Source organism: Pimephales promelas, chromosome 2, assembly GCF_988280905.1.
Source record: "Pimephales promelas chromosome 2, fPimPro1.hap1.1, whole genome shotgun sequence".
NCBI classification, from domain to species: Eukaryota; Metazoa; Chordata; class Actinopteri; order Cypriniformes; family Leuciscidae; genus Pimephales; species Pimephales promelas.
Genome location: NC_142770.1, coordinates 1,678,736 through 1,704,188, shown reverse-complemented (window position 1 = coordinate 1,704,188; position 25,453 = coordinate 1,678,736). Strand labels below are relative to the sequence as shown.

At 40.6% G+C, this 25,453-nt stretch overlaps 1 protein-coding gene across 12 annotated transcripts in view; it reads left to right on the top strand.

Moving 5' to 3' along the window:
• The window catches only part of ptprsa (protein tyrosine phosphatase receptor type Sa), a 363,573-nt gene that overhangs the window by 62,520 nt on the left and 275,600 nt on the right, over positions 1 to 25,453 (top strand). For 10 of the 12 annotated variants that reach the window (XM_089133590.1, XM_089133584.1, XM_089133581.1 and 7 more), the window contains one exon: positions 14,031 to 14,481. The exons of the other annotated variants lie outside the window; for them this stretch is intronic. The gene's annotated coding sequence lies outside the window, so the exon portion shown is untranslated. The remainder of the gene's footprint in view (positions 1 to 14,030; positions 14,482 to 25,453) is intronic. 12 annotated transcript variants of the gene reach the window in all.

The following is a 25,453-nucleotide window of genomic DNA, read 5'->3' as shown; positions in this document are numbered from 1 at the left end:
ACAGATGCACTTTTATGATGGACAGATGCACTTTTATGATGGATAGATGCACTTTTATGATGGATAGATGCACTTTTATGATGGACAGATGCACTTTTATGATGGACAGATGCACTTTTATGATGGATAGATGCACTTTTATGATGGATTAATGCACTTTTATGATGGACAAATGCAGTTTTATGATGGACGGATGCACTTTTATGATGGACAGATGAACTTTTATGATGGATAGATGCACTTTTATGATGGATAGATGCACTTTTATGATGGATAGATGCACTTTTATGATGGATTAATGCACTTTTATGATGGACAAATGCAGTTTTATGATGGACGGATGCACTTTTATGATGGACAGATGCACTTTTATGATGGATGGATGCACTTTTACAGAAACACAAACATTCACTGCCATTATAAAGCTTGGAAGAGCCAGGAAATGTATTAATTTAACTCTGATTGTATTTGTCTGAAAGGAAGAATGTCATATACACCAAGGATGATTTGAGAGTGAGTAAATCATGGGCTAATTTTCATTTTTGGGTGAACTATCCCTTTAAGTTCTAAGTTTGAGCTTTTATTTATGGTTTCTTCATTATGTTAGCATACATTTAAATCTTTAATTTGCCGTCTACCACTCTCTCTGGTCGTTTATTAATCCGTAGTTCAATCACGAGTGTTGCCGAACTCATCATGAGTTAGCATCACCTCAGGCCATGTGATATGAAGTCTCATTTACACTTCCGTGAGTTTTCCCCACACTTCTTCTCTCTTCCTTTCTTCCCTTCGTATCGATTTCCAGACATACTTGGAGAGCATTTCCACTCGCTGCCTCGAATCAAAACAGTCACGTTTGTTACAGGCAGGACCGGTGTTCTTGCATCATTCCTGAAAAACACACCAGCCAAGACAAAACTTCAAGAGCGCATTTATCCGTCTTCTAAAACCATGGCAGATCAATGAATAGTTGAAGCATAATGTATATTCATTAAACTGAGTATTCTGGGAAATGAAAAGAGATACGAGTTTCTCCTCACGAAACATGAATTGGTGCACCTGGAAAATATATTATATAAATAATATTTAGGTCTCTTTTCTTATATTGCAGACTGTAACATTTATGAAATCAAGACAAAATGTGACTGATTGGTTTGAAGATGGTGGGGTTTTTATTATGTACGTTTTACGTTTTTTGGGTTTTTTTCATCAGAATGGTACAAAACTTGGTAAACATTTTGGCACTTGTGATGTGAACACAAAAAATAATGGACATGATTCGAACAGGTTAAATGGTCTAGAAAACAATAGTAGTTCAATAGAGTTTCCTCTAGTGGAGGCGTTTGGTACTGCAGCCGAACACACTCCCACTGAACGCTCATTTACTGAGATATCAGGCTCAAATTTTAACTTGTTCAAATTTATGGCTTTGATTCGTGCAGTTTTAAAGTAAAAACATGATTTTGAAAATATATATTTATATCAAAATTTAAAATAATGTTGCGTGTGTTAACTGACAACCCGTGAGAGCATCGAGTCTGATGAGGAGGCGGGAGAAACGACGATCTCCAATATTTTGAATTCGACTGCAGTACCTATAACTTTCTTACACACTGCACCTTTAAGTGTGTGCTTTCAAGCATTTAATATTTACTACAGTGTAACTTGGAAATTGTATTTTCAGGTCTATGCTCAAAAAGTGAATAAATGGATTATAAAAACAGTGTAAATATAATTTAGTATAAAAAAATCCCCTAAAAATACAAAATATTAAACAAAAAAACATAATATAGGACACTTTTAGAAGAAAAGGTTCTATATAGAACCTTAATCAGCGCTACATATTTAGAACCCCTAAAAGGTTCTATACACTCTTAAAAAAAGAGTTCTTCTGGGTTCTATATAGAACCCTGGGGTTCCATACTTGGCCAATAGAACCTTTTACCAAAAAAAAAAAAGGTTCTATATAGAACCATTTTGGAGTTCCATATATGAAGCGGGGGATGGAACCATTTCTTCTAAGAGTGTACGTTCATTTCATTGAGGAAAAGATATTCGACACGTGAAGAGCACCAGAGGATTCGGTTCATTTCCATATTGGCCGAGTTCCTGGTTGGTGTGTTTTGGCCTGGATCTGAGACACACACTTCTCGTGTTCAGAATGCAGATTCCCACGTGTTTTATCATTCATTTGATTTGTGTATGAACGTGCCTCAGTCACAAACGCCCTTCATTTTAATGATCCTCGCTGGCTGCATTCAATTACACGCCATGAAATATTTAGAGCACTTCCGTTCTGATTTATTTCCCTAAATCCACCACCATTGTTAATAGGATGAAAGTGGTGATAGTGAGATATTTTGTTATGAAAGATTAATGAGTAATACCAGTAATAAAAACTACGGCATGTTAATACATGAATCAAAGGAGTGAAATTAAACTTCTCGTGATACAACATTCAAAGTGTTTTGTATTCAGAGATTGCAAAGTTGCTGGATCTCTCAAATAAAGTGTTAGATTCATTATAGTGATGTAGTTCTTTTTGTCATTTGTAGAGCTTGAATGCTTAATTACTGAATCAATTTATCCTAAAAAAAAAAAAAAAAACTCCTATAATAGCGTTGAAAACACAGATTAATTGAAAATAATCAAAATGAAAAAAACAGTTATTTTTCTCATAGCCTAGTGCTTAATGTCTGGTTCATTACTGAATCGATTCGCCATAAACGGTCCGCCCATAAAGCACTGTAAAAGTCTCATTCATTCTAGTGATTCGGTTCAATCAATTCGTCATAAACCCTGGAAAAGTCGAATTAATTCTAGTGATTTAGTTCGTTATGAACTGTTTCTTCTCTCACATGTCTGATTTATTCTAGTGAATCGATTCGCCATTAACGCTCCTCTTCAATGTCCGATTCATTGTAGTGATTTGGTTCATTCTGAACAGTTCATTTGCAGTGCTTTAAAGTCTGATTCCTTTTAATGAATCGATTCGCCATAAACGGTCCTCTCAAATGTAGCGATTCAAATAATCACTTCATCCTAAACGGACCTCTCTCATTTACAAGCTAGTGTTAGATAGTTAGATTATAGTGAATAGGTTCCTCCTGAATAGTTATTTCTCTCATTTGTAGCGCTTGAAAAGTCAGACTGATTCTCACTTCTAGTTCTTTCTCTCTGAACGTCCAGTTCATTCGAATCGATTCATCATAAACGGTCCTTTTATATATTCAGCGATTGATATTCAACACTTTTTTCACCGAAATTATTGCTTATTTTTAAACCCCAACCCAACCGCTGGTTTACATTTTTTTAAATAGGCCTAGGTAACCCGAGCTCAGCCAAGAAGACACCGATTCACTCGAATCCCTCAGACTTTGAAACGCGGGTCGAGACCGATAGTGTGAATCAATTTTCGATTGTGTTAGCACACAGTTCAGGTAAAAATAATAATGATAATAAAATGGAAACCAACTTTTCGGTTTGTCCATAATTGACCCACACATAGGTTGAAACAACCCAGCGTTTGTCTAATGTTACACACTGTGCGATTGGTGTGTTATTTATAAGAGTTGAGCGATCTGTATCGATCAGTGATAATGAGTTCAGGCTCTTTAGGGCTCGGCCTCTGATGAACACAGTTTAACAGCATCGATTACACACTCACCACAGTCTCAGGTGTTCTTCTCTTCCTCAGATACACCTTCCCTGATCTGGAGCGCGTGCCCCATGCGTCCCAGACTGTGCAGAATCACGACGGACGCGCGCGTAACGTGACGTCACGCTATGATGACGAGAGAAAATTTACAGTAATGCACGATATATAAACTTAATTTTATATTATGTATTTTAAATGCATAATTATTTTATTTTATAATATATTTATTTTAATATATATTATATTGAATCTATATTTAATTATGTATTATTTCTTTACATTAATTATTAGTTTTACATTTCTAATTATTTTATTTTTATAGTAATTATTATTGCATTTATGAAGTTGTTATCAGTTTATTTTTTGTTTTACATTTTCTTTTTATATTAATAATAATTATAGTAATTATAGTTATTATTTTTAAATTAGTTTTACAATTATTACTAATATTATTGTTACATTTATAATTATTTTTTATAATCATCATTATTATTACATTGCAATTATCTTATTTTGCTATTACTACGCCTTTATTATCCTAACTATTATTTTATGAATATTAATTTTTCTACCTAATCATTATTGCTCTACTTATTATGCATGTTAGCATGAAATTAGTGATCTGCCAGCTGGATCTGAACAAAGTTATTAAGTTGTTGTGTGTAAGTGAGAGAGAGCGAGAGAGAGAGAGTGTGTGTGTATGTGTGTGTGTAAGTGTGAGAGAGAGAGAGAGCACAATGATTCTGGACATAAATGGAGAAACGTTCCTGCATTGAGTCTCAACGGTTATTATTTCGCTCTGTCTCCAGGCGGTTCACATCCTGTCAATTTGTCCGTTTTCCTTTTTAGTCGAACAACAAATATTTGTTTAGACCCGAGCGCTATAAAACACATTAGCTAAGCAAGAACGCCTCATTTTAAAGCGCAGGCTAATCGCTTCTACATTACACTGTCCTGGTGGTATCATAAAGCATGCAGCACATGTAAATGAAGGCTTTAAGTGTTTATCCGCAGAGATGTGTCGGAATTCTCTATTTACGTCCCCCGTTGCGGCCCGTGTGTTTTTCCTTAATAGAGAATTACACACAAAGACACGCTCAGGCTAATTTTTTTCTCCATCATTCGCAGCTGCTCAGAAACGCAATTATAAAGGATAAACGTGCGAGCTGCAGAAATGACATCAGGAATAGCCGATACTATTGGCCATTTTAGCCCATACCTCTCAGAGACCAACGGGCACGATCTCAGCAGGGTGTTTTACTTGCCGAATGGATAAAATCAAGTTGCTTTTCATGACTCTGCATCCTCACAGAAATAAAATGTCATGTTAAGTGCACTGATGTGGTGTTATTCAGCCTTTCTGAAGGCTAAAATAAGCCTTTTTTTGTGAGTGTAGTGCAGATAAACTGATATTCACTCCTCTTCAACCTGAGCTAATTCAGCACAAACGCCGGAAAATTACTTTTGCGCTTTTATGCTCGGGGACGCATGGTTGTGAAATAAGCAATAAAAAAGCACCAGATTAAATAAACGGCTATTTTAAACTTCAAATAAAGTTGTGAAATTGAAGTTGGGGTTGTTAGGAGGCCATTTAACGACGTCTGCTATTAGCATTAGCCAAAGGCTAGAAACACATTTTACACAAGTAAACAAATAGTGAGCCAGCGCATTGCAAACTTTAGCACTCAAGGCAAGGGTGATTTATAATTATTATGCTAGCTAGCAACCCAGATAGCAAACTGACATTGAATCAACGTGGAAATATGACATCGCAACAACGTTGATCTGAGATTGTTTTGCTCATCGAATTAACGTTGAACCAACGTCATTGTTTCAAAACTAACGGAAAATCAACTTGAAATCAACGCGTTGTTTCAACGTTATGAAAGCAAACCAATTTTCGATTTTCATTTAGCTTTGAAGAATGCCGCGTCTGACGTTGGTTCAACGTTAATTCGATGAGCAAAATCAACGTTGTTTCGATGTCATGAGAGACGTCGTTTCCACGTTGATTCAATGTCTGTTTGCTGTCTGGGTAAACATGTCAACATTTTAGCTAACTCCGTTAATCTGACTATAGAAGACAGTTAGCATAACTCAAACTGTTTTTTACACTTATTAGCCACAACAACACTTTAGCTAACTTTTTTAGCTTCAAACTGTCGCTCCACTAAACGTACTATAGACCGTTAAAGTAACTAGAACCGTTTGTGTCTAGAAAAGTTAAGCTAATTTGTGACTGACTGTACAACAACAGTTTAGCGAGAACTGCTAATTAATCTGAAAGAGACGGTTTTTAGTTTTGAATATTAAGCTCCCCATTAATGTCTCCTGAAGGTACTTTGACTGACAGCTAAAACGATTGTGGTGCTAGCGTAATATGTTGTCTTTGTGAGTGTGTGTCCCAACAGGCAGTCAGATCTGACGTCTACAAAAGCATGTCATGATTGAACACGGGCAGAAACGAAAGAAGAATGGGATAAGCAATGTGTTTGACCGGTGTGGTGTTTGTCGCGGTGAGAGATGACGACCCGGTTTCCATAATGGACATTAGACGCAAAGGAAATATTTATATCCTCCTGACACAAAGCATTCGCCCGGTTTCTCCTGAAGGCTCCCTGAGGACTGCCGAACGCTCGCTATAGGAGCTGATGGATATTCAAACAGACGGGCTTCTTGCCGAACGGCTCCGATTCCTTAAGCAAGGTAAACAGCACTGATAGATTCTCCGCCCCGTCAGGAGTCGCACATACGGCCGACAGCTGAACGCGGGAGCTGCTGGGGAAGGTTGACAGGAAGTCAGTGCAAAGACTGAGGCTCGAGGAAAGAAAAACGTCCCACTGTATTCACATAGAAAAACATGTTAGATTTCCTGTCGTCAATTACACTTCTAGCTGTGCTATCAATTCTGAGGCGAATATTAGCGGTGGTTGCTGCACTGCTATACTCGTACATTTCATTTGTATAGCTCCATTGACGAACTTCCTTGTAGGCGGGTCCTCTGTTGAAGACTAAAACTATTGGATCTGTCATAGAGCCGGACCGATATGTCGGCAGGCCGATATTATCGGCCGATATTAGGCATTTTCCAAACTATCGGTATCGGCAGTTAAAATGGACGATAAATGAAGATTTCAAAAATAAAATTAAAACAGACGAAACACGCTTGAACCATGTCATGAGTAGGGTTGGGTATCGTTTGAATTTGAACGATTCTGATTCCGATTCCGATTCCTTGTTTCGATTCCGGTTCCTAACGATTCTCGATTCCGATTCTTTTAAGAGGCAGGGTCAAAAAAGTTTAGCTAACCTTGCTAACCAACGGTCTTTCTGAAGGAAATACTCCTTCTGTCACAAATACTCCTTTTGTCACAAATTTTGCATTTTGCCGAGATTTCGTTATTTTTAGAAAAGTGAAGCCACACTTTGAACCGCCGACGTAAGCTACTCATGTTCGACTCGCGCGGTTATGAACACTTCCGGTAGACGCTTCTTCGTTGGTGTTGTACAGCGGTTTCTTCTTCCGCTCAGCGGACTGTGAATATCGAAACTAGGAATCGAAATTTTAACTTTTGAACGATTCCGGGAAAAACGAAAAGTTAGTCCCGGTTCCAATCGATACTCGATTCTCGATACCCAACCCTAGTCATGAGTGTTGGAGTTGTGTAGTTTGTCCACCAGAGGGCGCTCTACACCGTCCCTGTTGGCAACACTCGTTGATTGGTCACGATACATACATTGCTTGAATAACAATTAAAAGAACATCCACATCAGTTCTCTAAACTCAAATAAGCAGGACAAAATTTGTGACTATCATGTCCAGTTTAAATAAATAAATAAATAAATAAAAAAAATATCGGCCGATATATCAGATTTTAAAATCCAAAAATATTTGTATCGGTATCGGCCTTCAAAATCCTTTATCGGTCGGGCTCTAATCTGTCATAATTAGGGATGGGGATCGTTAGGTTTTATCGGTATTACTACTCTTACCGATACCGCTTATCGATCCGGTACTTTAACGGTATTCTTATCGGTTCTTTTTGGTGTTTATTTTTTTTATTTTAAGACTTAAGAACATAATTAAACTTTATATTTTGAAATGTGAAATAGAAAAAGCAAAACGAAGAAAAATATCTTTTTGTTATGCAGCAGTGTGCAGGCTTTTTTTGTTTTATATACAAAAAGGACATTTTATATAAAAAAAACAACACAAGTACAAACATGAATACAGTTAATCAAAGATACAAATTATATACAAAGTGCTTTAATTTCAGGAAGGTCTACTAACATATCTTTTCAGGTAATTGTTTCTGTCTGTTTTTGAATTTAGTAATCAAATATAAAATAGCACTGTATAGTTTATCATAGATAGAATAATGCTTATTAAATCTAAAGTTACTCATTCAAAAGCTGTGAGTGATTTTCTCTGCCTTTTGTTGTTTGATTTGCATTAATGGCTGAATCGTCAGTGCAGGTTTAGGCTATTAGACTGCTGCCCCTTTAAGACCGAGAGCAAATCTAATCGGTAACTGAAGCACCATCATTTTTTCCCTATTATTTACGTCCATTTAAGACATAATTGTGTTTAAGTGAATAAACTGTGTTTAAGTGAATCTCAGAGCTGGTCATTTTGACATTTTTATGTATATTTGATAGTTAAGGACACACGAAGTCCAAAGTATAGGCTACTTTTCTTGTCTCGTTGCAGTCCGTTTCGGAGCGCCTTGTGAACAGCGTCTCTTGCGCAGGTTTTTGTGTTTTTAATAGCGATACTTATCGATACAGCGGTCTTTCAAAATTCAGTACCGGGGCCCGTTTAATACCGGGTTTCGGTACCCATCCCTAGTCATAATCAATCGCTGACATTTGGTCGATGGCGACTCAAACTAGCGCACGACATCAACGTCATCGTTCCCTCTGTTCTCTGATTGGCCCGGTAAAAAATTGACCAGGGAAAACCAAATAATACAGCGACGTCATATAACTGACGTCTTTTGACCATACGTCAACATCCGCCGTTTTAGGGTACCCTTTAACGTCGGTTAGATGACGTTATCGGATCCTAACCCTACCCCGTCACCTAACTGACATTAAAGGTGAATGACGTCCCAGGATCGTCATGTAACTGACGTTAAAGGCTACCCTAAAACGGCGGATGTTGACGTATGGTCAAAAGACGTCAGTTATATGACGTCTTGGGATGAGACTGCGTTAAATAATACAACACAATCCCAGACGTAGTGCTGAAAGAAATGAAAATTTAGCAGAAGTACGTATGCTAACACTGCTAGGCTCTAGGTCTAATGGTGCGTTCAAGTCATCTCGTAATCTACGAGTTGAACGCACATTAACGCCACCACAATGTCGTAAATAGGAGACATTGATTTTCTTTCAGTCAGTGAGAAACATGGCAGAATACAACAGTACTTAAAGGTATTTAGCAATTTTCTATTTCTATTTATAGCGCGGTAAGCTAATTGCTAGCACAGAATCTGAAGGTATTGTAATATAACGATATAATATGTAACAATAACGTTTTGCAGTGGCTTCATAAATTAATTAAAAACATGAAAAAGAAAAGCACACCTGAAGCACATTTCTTTATTCTTCATTTTCTGGAACTAGAGTTTAAGAACCTTGCTGTATTTTTTGTGTAATTAATTAAGGGAAAGTACATCTTACTCCGACAAAAGTGACCCGCCGATGTAAACTCGACGTCCCACCTCTTAAACACGAACCACAAACTATTTAATTAGGGCTGTGCAAAAATTAATTGCATCCAAAATAAAAGTCTGTGTTTACATAATATATATATATATATATAATCATTTTGTATATATGTATATATATATATATAATTATTTTGTTGTTATTATATAATAATTATATACAGTATAACAGTGTTATTATTATAATAATTATATACAGCAATTATTTTGCTGTATATAATTATTTTGTATAAATAAATACCTATGCATGCATGTATATATTTAAGAATTATTTGTGCTTAAATTCTGTATATATATAGATATATAAATACATAATCTATATTATATAAATATAAATGTTTTATATATGACTAACACATTTTCTTAAATATATGCATGTGTGTGTATTTATATATACAAATAATTATATACAGCACACACAAATATATTATGTAAACACAGACTTTTATTTTGGATGCGATTAATCGCAATTGATTTTTACACAGCCCTAATTATTTTTCATAGTAACAAACTGTCGAAAACGTTTTTTTTTTTAAGTGTTTTGATTACATGTGTTAAATTTGTTATGTGATGTCATGCACCTGTTGTTTGGTAATTTAACGAATCCATGATTTGGGAAACAATTTTTACTTTAATTTTTAACGATTTTTTCTCACATTCCTAGCTGCTACAATGCTAGTCATTTTTAAAGTTCCCCTGTAGTTAATAATTTTATCCCTTAAAACTCATCTTTGATCATCAAAATTCACTCAGCAATGCTGTCGCATGAGGTCACATGACCGTAACAACATGGCGGATGTAGTACAGCCGAAATTTCATTCATCCTAGCATACTATATAGAGCGTACGTTTTAAAGGGTCCTAGGCTTCTATGTAGTTTGAAGTCGCTAGTTATGGTTGGTTGCTAGTTGTTAAATAACTAGCTCTCTAATACTTAAAGTTAGCAGTTTGCTATTAGCATTGCCACTTATTAGCAAATTAACAATGCTCTGTGATGTTATCCAACGAGTTATTTTCATTAATTAATTTTCATAGTAACAAACTGTCGAAAAAGTTGTTTTTTTTTAAATGTTTTGATTACATTGTGTTAAATTTGTTATATGTGATGTCATGCACCTGTTTTTTTGGTAATTTAACGAATCCATGATTTGGGAAACAATTTTTACTTTAATTTTTAACGATTTTTTTCTAGAAGCAAATATTAAGGGTAGCTGCTACAATGCTAGTCATTTTTAAAAATTCCCCTGTAGTTAATAATTTTATCCCTTAAAACTCATCTTTGATCATCAAAATTCACTCAGCAATGCTGTCGACTAATGAATTTACACATGGTTTGTCTTCAAGCATATTAATTAATAACACCACATAGACATATAAACAACATTAAACGCTTGATTTTCACCACAGGGGGGTTTTGCCGAGTGGTTGCTAGCGGATAACTAAATACCTTTCAATGTTTAATGCTTAAAGTTAGCAGCTTGCTAATTGTAGTCCTGCATTGTTATTCCAGCAGTGCTTGTGAAGCTAAACATTAAGTGAAACCCCACCACAAATCAATGCTTTCTCGACAATCCCAGCTCTCACGAACCCCCGCTGGCTGAAATCCGCCGACAGGAGCCAGATGTTGGCGATATTGACACATCTGCACAGACGTTTCTCTGATTCCCTGCGGTGACGGAGGAAAGCGAGAACCACAGCTAACGCTCTTTCCATCGATTCTCAGCTCTGCTTCCACTCGTTTAACGTATTCCTCAGTCAAGTTTAGGTGACCACGGCTAACCTGACCTAACCTAACCTGTCAATGCATTGAGCTTGTTTGAAATGATGGATTGTGCATTCACTGGTCGTCTTTGCTTCTGAGGACCCGCATCAGACGCCGGCGCCCGCTGTCCTTGAAACTCTGGCTCGACATCCACAAATCCCGTTATTGTTGGGTCAAGACGGATGCAAACCGTGCCAGAACTTCAGCAAAAGCCGTCAAAGAGGGCTGTTTGTGAAAGCTACGCTACATCAGTGGCTTTATGCCGGAGCCAAAAGAGTCTCGGGATTGAACTGGGATTTCAGGTCCCCAGGCCAAACGAGCGGCGGCAAACAGCAGCGAAAAGTGTTCAATTCCTGCGACAGACACGTCTACATGTTTGAATTTAATCCGACGCCTGCCTGTTTATCTCGCATGAAAATGCTCGACTGGGACCCGAGGCCTGCAGCTTTCAGAGGCTTCGGGTGGCTTTCACAAAAGCCTGAACAGAAATGAAAGGCTAACAGAAAAGAGTCTTCTCTAACCGCGAGGAGCCAAAGTTGTGTCGTGCACAATGGGGTTGGGGGGATTATTGCTTCAGTGTGTGGTGGGATGGAAGGTGAACTCATTAATGCACTGACATGAATGCATGCTAATGTTATCTGCTTTTACAGGGACAAAACAGTGGTGGGCCTTTATACACACAGCAAGATGAAACCATTCATATTACAGATGCTAATGCTAATGTACAGTACACGTGATCTTGAATCAGAATAACTTCTCTGATGATGAGGGTCCAATAGCAAACCACAACCATCCAATCAATTCCCCATAGACAAAATCAAGCCCCGCCCTACATTTGTTGGTGAATCTCAGTTCTTAAGTAAAAGTACAAATATCGAGATAAATATTTACTTTAGTAAAAGTAGAAGTAACACAATGACAACCATACTTAAGTAAAAAGTAAGAAGTACCTGATTTTAAATGTACTTTAAGTATTAAAAGTAAAAGTACTTGCATAACAATTGATTCTCTTAATGACTATTTTCTAATTAATAATAAAACATTTACTTCTAACTCATTCAACCTAATACTCCTATAATGATGGAAAAAAAATTGTTGTCACCATTTCTGAAACAAGCTTGCAGTTAGGCAATATAAACTATGCTTATCCTTACGATATGTTAATTACTATGTTTGGCAGTAAACGCGATTAATTTATGGTGTTATTCTGAACCTCTTGGCTCGCCATAATCCTAACCAAACGTATATTACACAAAGTGCGTTTCCTATGCACGTAAAAACAAATTTTCGTGTATAAATTGCACGATAAACGCACTGCGTGCGAGACGCATTTAGTTGATGTATCTATGGCAACCAAACGTCACTGGTGAGACAAACGTGCAACGAACGGACGTTTAGATTACGTTTTGGCCGGGGAAAAACTGATCAGAAAATGTAATGAAAAAGTAACAGAAGTTGTAGAAATGTAGTGGAGTAGAAAGTATAATAATCGCTGCAAAATGTAACGAAGTAAAAGTAAAAAGTATGCACTATTTATTCTACTTAAGTAAAGTAAAGATACGTGGAAAATGTACTTAAGTAAAGTAACAAAGTATTTGTACTTCGTTACATTCCACCACTCAAACAAACATTAGATCAGAATATTTGGAACAATGTAAGTAGCAACTAGGTTTTTACAACTTTAAAGTGGTGTTAGCCAATGCAAAACTCGCCAAAATGCATCGTGAATGGTTGCTAATGTGTTTTTTTTAACATGCTATGTGGTTGTTGGGGTCTTCTGAGTGTTTGCTGGCTCGTTGTTTACTCATAACGGTGGAAAAATCCCAATCTTCAAGACCACCTGAGATCCTTCCTGTAAAGATCTTCTTTTTATACTTTGCATTAGCAATATTCCCAGACATCAAACTGACATTTAATCAAAGTGGAAACGACGTCTCTCATGACATCGAAACAACGTTGATTTTGCTCATCGAATTAACGTTGAACCAACGTCAGACGCGTCATTCTTCAAAGCTAAATGAAATCGAAAATTGGTTTGCTTTCATAACGTTGAAACAACGTTGATTTCAAGTTTTAATGAAAGAATGACGCGTCTGACATTGGTTCAACGTTATGAAAGCAAACCAATTTTCGATATTCATTTAGCTTTGAAGAATGCCGCGTCTGACGATGGTTCAACGTTAATTCGATGAGCAACCCAGACAGCAAACTGACATTGAATCAACGTGGAAACGACGTCTCTCATGACATCGAAACAACGTTGATTTTGCTCATCGAATTAACGTTGAACCAACGTCAGACGTGGAATTCTTCAAAGCTAAATGAAAATCGAAAATTGGTTTGCTTTCATAACGTTGAAACAACGTTGATTTCAAGTTGATTTTCCGAATGACGCGTCTGACGTTGGTTCAACGTTAATTCGATGAGCAAAACAATGTCAGATCAACGTTGTTTCGATGTCATGTTTCCACGTTGATTCAATGTCAGTTTGCTATCTGGGTTTGATAGTTTAAAAAAAGGACACTGGAAAAAAAATTGGTGTAGAAAGATGTTTCACTAAGAACTTGCTGGTAAATTTCACAAATAATTAACACGTTGAACTAAACGTGACTTTTCGAGGTGGAAATCTCTTCTAAAACCCTCCAATAAAAGTAGACTTTTTTTCGTGTTCGCATTAGATTTTTAATTTAGTTTAGTTGTCTTTTAGTATCTCAACCAAATAGCGATTTTGACTTATAAATAAATAAATCGTTGTGCCTATCATTACGTATCGGGACCCGCTTCCAAGTGAATGTAATAATCAATAGCATCTAATAAGCTTAGTTGACCTTCCCAACGGTGTCAGCCATCTGTTGGTTTTATATGCTCTACCCTCGCAGGTTAGTTCACAACGGACACCCAAGGACCATGCGGACGAAGTGAAGACGAATCGCTCAATCTGCTGTTGGACGTTACCTTCATCAGAGCGTTGGGACCTCACCTGTTCCTAGATCAGCGGCCGTTGGGCCACAAATTGATTATCGTCTGAATCACAGAGTCATTCCGTCTGACTGGAGGCCAGTGAGAGTGAACCGGGGCCGGCGGTGATTGACTGCCTTCCCAGCATCCTCTGTCTCTTGGCCCGTTTCAGAAGGGCTTAATGGAAGCATCACTCCAGCGATCCGCGGCCCGACGTAGCCCAGCGTGTGGCCGTCTGCGTCCTCCAGTCAAGGGCAGCTCGGACAACACCCTTAATGCTTAATGCACCTCACCGCCACTTCAGATCATATCCAGGTCATCCCTGATAAATGGCGACGGACACCTGCATTAGCTGCTGGCACCGACGTGCATGTGAGTTTGACAAACGCTATACACTTTAGCTGGTCGCTGGATCAAATGTACTCATTTCTCCAGGAGAAGGATGAAAATACACAAATATGAACCCAAGCCACATGTAGAGACTTTTTACTTTTGCTAATAATCGACCACCTAAAACACCCTAGCAACTGCGCTAAAAATACTCAAAGCATTAGGTTGCAGTTAGCAATGGCATCAAAACACCCTAGCAGTTCAATATAGATTGTCCAGTTCTCTACTAAACTACCTACTATAGCTCAATAAACTCCCCACTGGAAGGGTTTCAGGACAAATACGGCGGATACAACTCAAGTCACTATATGAGCTTTTATTTTTCACACACAATACTCATCCACAAACTAGCCTGAAAGCTACTGCTATGCTAGCCTGTTAGCTGGATTAGTGACATTATTAGTTAGGTTGTAAACCTGAAATGAAACAGAAACACCAGGAATAAATAATAAATTTACACAATTATGTGATATTAAGATGTTTTCTCTCAATTGTTAACGATGCTAGATTACAGTCACTCACCGGCAAGGCGTACCAGTCCTGAACATCGACTAAACGAAAATGAAACTTAAAGGTGAAACGCCTGCGCACTTAAACTAATTAAAGTTACACAGCCAAATAGAAAAGATGCTAACTGCCTTGTAAGGATATAACATATTTCACTAAATATAACATAAATATACCCCATTTGGAACATGTCAGTAAATGTACACACTTATTTCCTCAAATACACTATAACATAATGTTAACATCCATCTCTAAATATATATTTTTGAATCTCTCTCTTAATATAATTATATATATCTCACTAGTTCCACCTACTGGAAAGTTCTACACCTCCCACTTGGTCTACTGATTCTGGAATCCAAGTAGGCCACCATAAAACACACATTGTCATTGATGACATTATATCCTTCTTTACCGAAACACACTACCAGCCTTCAGGAGGATGGTAGTGGGGAGAGTCTTGATCCTTCACCGAAACACACCATGGTGGGGATCCCTTTCCAACCGAAACACACCATGGTGGGGACTATTTTCCAACCGAAACACACCATGGTGGGGACTATTTTCCAACCGAAACACACCATGGTGGGGACTACTTTACTGTTCCTCCACTGGAAGTAGAACCACCAACCTCCTAACGTCCCTATGGAGGATGGTGGAGAGATAGTTCTCCATACCTTGGGTTTTCTTGACCTGTCCACCAAAAACTGGACAGCTTCGGCATGTTCTCACCCTCACGTCTCGTACTACACCTTTCACATCAGGACACACTTCCACGACTCGACCCAGCCTGAACTGGCCCCTCAGCGCATTCTGGTCAGCCAACCAAACCAGGTCCCCCGCAGCAACATTTCTAGCAGGTGCGTGCCACTTCTGACGTATGTAGAGACCTGGACCTGCCAACTGGCTCCACCGCTTCCAGAACTTGTCAACCTCGATTTGGATTGCTCTCAACCGCACAAAAGGGTAAGTTGGATACTGAAACCCTCGGGAGTCCCCAGTGGGTCCTGAGCGACCAAGCAGAAGAGAGTTAGGAGTGATGACTTCCACAGTCTCATCTTGTACCTGGGCCCTGGCACCGATTGGTCTCTCATTTGACAGGTTAGCAGCAAGGTACAGGAGGGTTTGGAACTCTAACGCTGTCAGGTTACCTTCTTCGCCAACACTGCTTAACGCTCTCTTGAGTACACGGACAGCTGCCTCAGCTGCACCATTTCGGTGGGGAGAGTCCGCCGGGTGAAACACCCACATCCAATCAGTTCCCACAGCTGCCGCCTTCTTCTGGACCTGATCCTTGTCGATGCCACTTAAGAACTCATAAAGCTCCTGTAATACTGGTCTGGCGCCCACAAAGTTTGTCCCTTGATCCGACCAGAGCTTTCTTGGGTGACCCCTGAGAGCAGTGAAGCGCTGGTATGCTTTCAAGAATCCTTCCGTCGACAAATCTTCCACAATGTCAGCATGTACTGCCCTCGAAGCCATACAGCTGAATACTACACCCCAGATTTTCATCTTTGTTCTTCTTCTTACATTATCCTTAACAACATATGGTCCGAAAAGGTCCAATGTTGTATATTCAAAAGGTGCGGCTGGTACAGTTCGTTCGAGGGGAAGCTCACTCATCACCTGTTTACACATTCTCGCTTTGGTCTTTCGACAGTGCATACAGGAGTCAATGACTTTTCTGGCAATCCTTGGTCCCATCACCACCCATGCTTTAGACCTCACCCGGAGGAGTGTGCCAGCAACACCCTCATGGTTAACCTCATGGGCTTCTCGTGTGAGAAGGGTGCTAATCCACGCATTGTAAGGGATCAGGGGAACACCGGCATCTCCTTGGGTAATGGTCTGGACTCTACCATAGCATTTTAGGAGCCCAGAAGCTTCATCCTTGCTGACAACAAGTCTGTTTAGCATTGTCACAGGAAACGTAACTCCCTTCTGAGCGGCTAGGCACAGGTCTTGGAATGCAGCTTTCCGTTCCTTAACTGTCAATACTGCCTCCCACTTTGCTGCTATTGAGGTCCTGCTTGCACAGGCCAACCACTTCTTCACAGCTCTGCGGACATAACCAACCACCCCACAAAGCTTAGCTAGAGAACTGCACCTTGTTGGTTCAACTTGGTCTATGAGCATAGCTCCCCACAGCGTCTCTGCTTCTTCAGACTCAGCTAAGGTCAATTTTCCATTTTCTGGAGACACTGAAACCCTGCTTATTTCATCTGTAGCTATTGGGTCTTCACCACCAGGACTATCGGGATTCAACTGCTTCTTGGCTTGAGTTCTGGTGAGGACTGCTGAAAAGGCCTTTCTCTGGAGTTTACTCACCACCTCCCTAGCATCAGCTGCCACTTCTGAAGCAGACTTCATGGGCCAATCCTCGACTGGACTAGACAGGAACTTGGGACCTTCCTGCCACAAAGAGTTCTCATCTAAAGAATCAGGAGAGCACCCCCTTGTGACTAAATCAGCGATGTTGACGTCGCCAGGGATCCACCACCAGTCAGTTACGGGTCCAGCCTTCTGAATCTCTCCGACTCTGTTCGCAAAGAATGTTTGGAATCCGTAACTCTCTCTCTGGATAGCCCCCAGCACCGTCTGACTGTCGATGAAGTGGTACCACCTTCCCACGTTTAACCGTCCATGCTTCAATATGTATCCCTTTAGACGTGTAGCGAAGACAGCTCCGCATACCTCAGCTTTGACAGCGTCACCTTTTTGGTTGAGGGGGGTTAACTTGGCTTTCGACTCTACCAGACGGATGACCACACCATTTGACGTCTCCCACCGCAAGTATAGTACAGCGCCATAAGACTCACAGCTCCCGTCAGAAAACGTGATTCCCCAGGGTGTACCCCTCCAGTCAGGGGGTGTGAGGCTCCTGTGGAATTTAATGCTACTCAAACGAGTGTACTCCTTGAACAGTTCAATTGCCTTTCCCCTGAGCTCGTCAGACAGAGGTTCATCCCAGGTGTCTTTATTAAGCTTGCCAGCTTCCTGGAAAGCTCTTCTCACAAGGATCACCCCTTTCTGCTTCACAGGCGTAACTAGACCGATCGGGTCATACAACCCGGCGATTTGGCTCAGTAGGACGCGACGAGTCAGTGGGTTCGGTGTCTTTACTTCCACTTCCTCTTCAGTGAGGTCAATCTCAGTCCTCATCTTCTTCTTCCTTCTGGAGAAGTTGATGGAGACCATTACAAAGAGTTTGTCCTCCTGCACGAGGTAACCAACCCCCAGAGCTTTGTTATCTTCCTCCCTTAGTTGGTTGGGCAAAATCAGAGTCATTTGCTTGGACTCTGCCCCGTCCCGCCTCCCACTTTGACCAGACCGGACCCAAGGTTTGAGGTAAAAGCCTCCTGCTTTCAGTATTTTTCTACTCCTGCTTGGATCTTGTCTAGACAGCGTGGGTCATTGTGGGACGTCAGGAGGTCATCTACATAGGAATCTTCCTCGATGACTCTTCTTTCCTCCTTCATCTCAGAGAACTGGGGTAACTTTGCGGTCTCCCGCATGGCAACCTGTGCAATGCACCCCGCTGGTTTGTCTCCCATGTTCACTCTCACGACAGCATAATCCTCAATTTCATCCTCTGGTGAGTCTCTCCATAGAAACCGATGCACATGGACCTCTTGTTCCTCCAGCCAAACCGAGTTGTACATCTTTGTGACGTCTCCAATGGTGGCATGTCTTCCTTCTCGGAATCTGAGGAGCACTGCTCTGATGGGATTTAGGACGTCTGGGCCTTTGAGCAAAATGCTATTCATGCTTACGCCCCTAAACTCCTGGCTGCTGTTCCAGACGAGACGCACCGGCGTAGTCACTGAGTGGGGATTTGGAGCGGTTAAGTGGCTCACCCACCACACTGCACCTTTCCAGCTGTCCATCACGTCTTTAGTGAGCTTAACAGCAGCACCTCTCCCCACCATCTCGTGGACTTGCCTTTTGTAAGCCTCTTTCCACAGGGGGTCTCTCTCAAGCCGCTTCTCAGCCCTCAGGAAAGTTGCTTCCACAGCTTTTCGGTTGTTGGGAAGAGAGGCTGGGTCTTCCTTCCAGGGATACTTCGCATCCCAGTGTGGCTGGTTGCTGTGAGCGTCTCCCTCCCTGTAGGTTAGACCTGCCTTTATTATCTCCAGCTCTTTCTCATCAGCCAAAGACATCTCCTTCCCTCCTGGTGAGCACTTTCCGCAGCGACACCCTCCACAGGTAGGGTCACAGGCAGCACCGATGCTATCCCATTTTAGCCACTCAAGGATTTCTTTATTGCACACTGCTGTCATTCGAACTTCTACACTGCTTTCTTGCTCCAAGTGGCATCCTGGCCTTCCCACGAATTGTTCCTTTACTTTGACGGCTACAGACCTCATTGAGTGAGCAAAGTGCGTCTCTGACTGCCATGTGGTCACTGCCACTTCTTCAAAGAGGTCTGGATGGACACCACTCACAATCTTACCAAGAGGACCATCCCACAACACCAGGTCGCCGACCCTTTGCAGCCTTTGTGGAGCTAATCGACCTTCTCGAGTACTGATCAATAGATCGATCTTCTCTGGGCGGGCCAGTTCTCCCGGCTTAGTTTCAGGGAAGAACTGCTCTAATCGCTCTGATCCCACCACTCGATCCACTTTGGCGATGTCTTCCATCCCGTAGCAGATCATCTTATGAAGTTTCAGGGTTCCTCTTGAGGTCCACACCTTTATTGTCACAAGATACCTTTTTGTATCAACCTTCACCTTCATTGTGCCGACACCATACACGACAAGGGATATTGGTTCACCTGTCAGTCCAAGCCTTTCTGCAGCTTGGTGTGTAATATAGTTTGTGTCAGACGCGAGATCGACCAAGGCTCCAAGACTGTCTCCCCTCTTTGTTGTGACAGGTACGAGCATCATGAGGACTGGATGTTCTTTCAAGCCACTTTGTCCTATCAGACTCTTGCCAGAACACACTGTTGACATTGCCTTGTTAGTGCAGGCTTTACGCACAGCCTGCAACTGGTGGGGAGTCAGTCCCAACTCTGCAAACACAGCCTCTTGCTCCTCCGTCGGACCACGAGGTCCCCTCTTTTCCCCTGCTTTGTTTTCCCTCTTGATAGCATCCTTCTCAGCTGATGCCTTAGGGCAGAGGAAATAGTGGTGGTCCACTGGAGTGTTGCTTTTCTTACACTCCTCCTTACGACAAAGGAACTTTGAAGTGCAGCCACTGTCTAACCCGTGAACATCTAAGCACTTTGTACATGCTTTCGCCTTTTCCAAGAGAGATTTCTTCTCAGACAGACTGGCCTTCCTGAAAGCTTTACAGCGAAACAGTTTACCTCCATGTTCTTCATTACTACACACAGGACATGCTAACTGCTTGGAGTCTCTTTTGACTTCACTCGCCGTAGTCTTAGTGAACGACTTTTTCTCTTTCCATCTGTCACTTGGTTTCTCCCGGTAGCTTGATCGCTCAGGAGTATTAGCAGGCCATGGCTTGCTGGGCAGCAACTGCTCCAACCTCACGAGCAAAGACTTTTGGTCTTCCAGAAACAGCAAGAGCCTGTCAAAACGGTTTCCTGGGTGGACGACATCAACAGGGTCTCTCACACACATGAGCCACTCTCTTTTCATGACATCAGGGAGTTTGCTCTCTAAAGACCGTATCACCAGCTGATTTTGTAGAGCGTCTGCACACCCTAGGTCCATGAGGTCCAATGCTGCCCTCTCCACCGCTAGGATCAACTCTAACGTCTCTCGTGGCTGGTGGTTCTTGACAGCAGGTCGTGATTGAAGCTCCAACACAATCTCTTCTGCCGTTTGTGCTTTGTCACCATAACGGTTTTCTAATTCCCTGAAGATGTCGTTTGCATCTCTGCAGCGCAACAGTCTGAGCTCACTTTTCACAGACTCGTCAATACTGTCTAGCAAGTGAAGTTTCTTGCATTCCCTTGACCCTGTAGGTTCTGCCTGCATCTGGATACTCTCCCATTCAGCCTTCCAACGCCAATAGTCCCTCCTGTCCCCGGAGAACTTAGGCAAGCTTATTGGTGTGAGCCTTATTTTTGGTCGGGCCCATTGAGAGCCATCATCTCCACCAGCGTACAAACCAGAGCTGTTGTATGGCATGCTACTCCCTTGTCCCGTGCTGAGATAGACGGGTGGGGCAGTGCGATCACTCATTAGTTGTGGTGTGCTAGCATGTGTTGGAGGTCGGGCGAAACTGACCCCAAGTCCACTATCAGCCCGCCTTGTCTGCAGGTTGGACTGTAACGTTCCTTGGGGGGGTCTGTTCGTGGTAGATGCTACATACCTACTATGAGGTGGACTAGTGGCAGAAGCAACTTGAGCAGCACGTGTAGAGATGCTTGGTCTGTCGGAGAACATGGATAAAGGAGCACCTGTAACATATGTAGTTCTTTGGTAGTCAGTGCGCGGATTAATGAAAGTATGCTTGGTGTTAACAGGTGGAGTAGCAATAGCAAGGCTTAGTGGTTGAGAAAAGGTAATGTTATCTGCAGCTGTAAGGCTGTCGATATTTGTTGTGACAGGCCCACCAACCACATCATCACCTCCCACATCTTCGTCCTCGTCCTCCTCACCTCCATCTACATCATCTTTTAGTTCTGTACGGTTCCTTTTCATGACCTCATTCTCTCGTCGGCATGTCCACTCATCCATCAGTTGCTCCTTGTCCTCTTTTAACGATAAAAAGAGCATCCACTTCTCCTTTCCAAGTGGCCGATAGTCTCTCCAAGTGTACAAAGCCTCCTTGAGTTCATGGAGTTTCCTATCCAGCTTACCACTCTCGACCCCTTGTTGCGCCCATGGCACTATATTACTTTTCCCGAGCGCCTCAGACTGATCAAGAGCAGACTTGAACTGTTTTACAAGAGCGTCTATGTCCGGCCCTGCATACTTGGACCATAGGATTTCCATGATCTTGCTTTCAGTTTCAAAGAACCTTTGCTCACTGGCATCTCTCTTCGCCAGGGCGTCCTGCAACTCACTGTCATCACCAGTAGGGTCTGTTTGGGTCTGTGCATCAACATATTCATTACTGACATCGAGGAGTTTGTCGTAATCATCCTTCAATTTCACTAACTCTTCTGTCAACTCAACTTCACGTAGACGGCCAGCACAAACGTTAAGGCGGTTTATCCGTATTGTAAAATTTCGTTGTGCATTTGAGCGTTTCCGCTTCAAGCTCTCCAGATCTGACTTATCATCTGCCATTTTGTTCTTGTATTTATATTCTTACTTCTTCTTTCTTTTTATTTATTTAATCTTATTTCTTTTTTGTGAACAGAATCCGAAAAATCACCTTTTAGCAAAATGACTCGTTCAAATGACTCGTTCAAAGGAATCGTTCTCGAATCGTTCAAAAGAATCGTTCATCCGTGAACAACACAAACGTCTTCGTCAGCTGTTATGGCTTAAATCGGCGTTACAAAGTCACTATATTAGCCCCGCGGCTGTCATCATTATCCACACAGTCTTACTCACGGTTGTGGAAGTTATTCAGCCCTTCAACATGACTTCAGCTCCTCCGTTGTAGTAGTTTTGTTGACGGCCTCTTCAGAATCTGATTTTCCGATCCCGGCGTCGTCATCAACAACGGCTCTCCTCCGCTCAGGTCCGTGTTCTCCCAAGCACGGCTCCGACGACGGTTTACAACTGTCCAGTTCTCTACTAAACTACCTACTATAGCTCAATAAACTCCCCACTGGAAGGGTTTCAGGACAAATACGGCGGATACAACTCAAGTCACTATATGAGCTTTTATTTTTCACACACAATACTCATCCACAAACTAGCCTGAAAGCTACTGCTATGCTAGCCTGTTAGCTGGATTAGTGACATTATTAGTTAGGTTGTAAACCTGAAATGAAACAGAAACACCAGGAATAAATAATAAATTTACACAATTATGTGATATTAAGATGTTTTCTCTCAATTGTTAACGATGCTAGATTACAGTCACTCACCGGCAAGGCGTACCAGTCCTGAACATCGACTAAACGAAAATGAAACTTAAAGGTGAAACGCCTGCGCACTTAAACTAATTAAAGTTACACAGCCAAATAGAAAAGATGCTAACTGCCTTGTAAGGATATAACATATTTCACTAAATATAACATAAATATACCCCATTTGGAACATGTCAGTAAATGTACACACTTATTTCCTCAAATACACTATAACATAATGTTAACATCCATCTCTAAATATATATTTTTGAATCTCTCTCTTAATATAATTATATATATCTCACTAGTTCCACCTACTGGAAAGTTCTACATAGATCCTGCAATCATCCAAAACATCCAATATAAAGTTGCATAGAAATGCGCTAAAACTATGCAGACTTTGCTAACACTTAGCATTGTTGTAGCTATCAGAAAATAATGTGCTAAAAAACATGCAAAATAACATAATGCTTAGCATTGTCGTATTGCAACCATCCAAAACACCCTAGAAATTGCATGGAAATGCGTTAAAACTATGCAAAACACCTTAGCTAACACTTAGCATTGTTGTAGCCACTATTCAGAATACCCCAGTACTCACATAGAAATACGTTAAAATATGCAAAACACTTAAGAAAACGCTTAGCATTGTCGTATAGCAACCATCCAAAACACCCTAGAAATTGCATAGAAATGCGTTGAAGCAATGTAGAACACCTTAGCTAACGCTTAGCATTGTCGTAGCCACTATGCTGAATACCCCTGTACTCACATGGAAATGTGGTAAAATATGCAAAACACTTAAGAAAACGCTTAGCATTGTCGTATAGCAACCATCCAAAACACCCTAGAAATTGCATAGAAATGCGTTAAAACTATGCAAAACACCTTAGCTAACACTTAGCATTGTTGTAGCCACTATGCAGAATACCCCCGTAATCACATAGAAATGTGGTAAAATATGCAAAACACTTAAACAAACGCTTAGCATTGTCGTATAGCAATAGCAACCATCCAAAACACCCTAGAAATTGCATAGAAATGCATTGAAACAATGTAGAACTCCTTAGGTAATGCTTCGCATTGTCGTAGCAACTATCCTGAATAACCGCCAATCAAATAGAAATGCGGTAAAAAAAAAAACCATGCAAAACACTTAAGAAAATGCTTAGCATTGTCATAAAACCCTAGAAATTGCATAGAAATGAGTTGAAACAATGCAGAACATCTTAGCTAACGCTTAGGATTGTCGTAGCAACTATCCAGAATACCCTCCAATCAAATAGAAATGCGGTAAAAAACATGCAAAACACTTCAGACAACACTTAGCATTGTCATATACGTAGCAACCATCCAAAAAACCCTAGAAATTGCATAGAAATGCGTTAGCATTGCGATAGCAAACACTTAGCATTGTCGTCATAGCCACTATCCAGAATATCCCTGCAATTGCATAGAAATACGTTAAAAAAACATACAGAACACTAACGCTTAGCAGTACCAAACTAAGCGTACAAAACACCCGGAAACAGCACAGAAATGTGTTAAAAACTCAACAGCTAACACTTAGCAATGCCCTGGTAACCACCTTAAAACTCCCTAGTAATACTAGCTAACACACAGAAATGCATTAAAAACTACTCAACGTTTTAGCTAACACTTATTAATGCCAAGTAACTAGCAACCTGATTAAAATAATAACGACTCAACATTTTAGCTAACTCTAACAACCACCTAAAACAAGCTAGCAAGGGAGTCCATAACAAAGATAAATATTTTGAGGAAAGCTTACCCAGAATGTTTTATTTTTTAGCGATGTGTTAAAAACTGTGATCGTTTGAGTAGCGTTGAACAATCAAAAAAGTGTGATTTTTCTCGAATTCAGAAGTGACACAATTATCTGTTCACACCTAGACGAGCATTGTTGCTCTTAGCAGGATGTGTGTGTTTTTGTGCATGAATGGGCTCATTAGCGACAGCGACACAAACATGGACAGCAGCGATACACTGGAAGACGCAGAAACAGCTGCGACCCAATGGTGAGAGAAGAGTTCACATCTGTCAGTCCAGCGCAGCTGCTAGCATGCTAGTGCTCCCTCTTTCCAGTACACAGTCCCTGACAAGTGCAAAAATATATACGAGAGAAGTCACAGGGGAGGGCTAACCTCTGCTATACATTTCAGCTACATCTGCTGGGCCGCTGTGTTTCACGTCAAACCATGGCATATTTATAGACCAGTGAAAATAATAATACTTACGTTTGTCAAAACACTGTTTGAGAATGTACAGAAACTGTGTAAGTGTAGAGAAAATTCAGCCGTTCTGTCTTTAATTTCAAATTAACACTGAAACTTTAATTCTGTCATGAAAATTTACCTGCTAATTCAGGAATAAAAATGTATTTATTAATGGTTTGGCCAAAAAAAATAAAAAAAATTACCATGACTTTACCATAGTAACATTAATTGTGGTTACTATGCTATTTTGGCATAAAATTTGTCA